This window comes from Camelina sativa, unplaced genomic scaffold, assembly GCF_000633955.1.
Source record: "Camelina sativa cultivar DH55 unplaced genomic scaffold, Cs unpScaffold16482, whole genome shotgun sequence".
Taxonomy (NCBI): domain Eukaryota; kingdom Viridiplantae; phylum Streptophyta; class Magnoliopsida; order Brassicales; family Brassicaceae; genus Camelina; species Camelina sativa.
The window spans coordinates 1-309 of record NW_010937499.1 but is presented as its reverse complement, the minus strand read 5'-3'; the positions used below and the strand labels follow the sequence as shown (position 1 = coordinate 309).

At 33.3% G+C, this 309-nt stretch overlaps 1 long non-coding RNA gene across 1 annotated transcript; it reads left to right on the top strand.

The window, feature by feature from the left end:
- On the top strand, positions 1-309 carry LOC104775490. Its single transcript, XR_765948.1, has 3 exons — positions 1-43; positions 127-186; positions 270-309. It is a non-coding gene; the product is annotated as an uncharacterized LOC104775490 (long non-coding RNA).

The window sequence follows — 309 nt, the reverse complement described above, 5'->3', positions numbered from 1 at the left end:
TCATTTGAATTCGTCTCATGATTTATTTGAATTTGAGTTCAAGGTATATGTGGTTTTATGGAATTTCTTGTTTTGCTATGTCTTTTTTTTTTTTTTTAATGTTAAAAGCGGTCTTTCCTGTTGTAGCTTTCTGAAGAATACCAGACAGTTAATGTTTCTGTAAAACTTGATTCCTTCATATTTGAGGTCAGTTACTTTAAACTTGGTAACTTGGGAAATCCTCTTGGTGGTGAAAAGTTTAGTTTATATTCCATCCTTCTTGGTACCAGGAAGAAGGAAGCGATGACGATAAATTTGAGCCCTTCTCTC